Raw genomic sequence first — 288 nt, 5'->3', positions numbered from 1 at the left:
TTTTCTAAGAAAAATATAAAAAATTAATTTATAATAACTTAATATTAATTTATTTTTTAAAATTTATAAAAGGTTTATTTTATAAAAAAATAAAAATTTATAATTTAAATTTAAAATAAATAAAATAATTTTAAAAATTAAAGTCGAAACAATTTGGTCTCTATCTCTACTCCTTTATAATTAACAATGTCGACGTGGCAAGAATTCATTGGCTGAGCACGGTGTGGTTGTTCGCACTGTATAACTGTACCACACACAGTAATCTCTTGAATTTTGTTGTTCCCTTTG

This window comes from Arachis duranensis, chromosome 4, assembly GCF_000817695.3.
Source record: "Arachis duranensis cultivar V14167 chromosome 4, aradu.V14167.gnm2.J7QH, whole genome shotgun sequence".
Classification (NCBI taxonomy): Eukaryota; Viridiplantae; Streptophyta; class Magnoliopsida; order Fabales; family Fabaceae; genus Arachis; species Arachis duranensis.
This window is presented reverse-complemented; position numbering follows the sequence as displayed.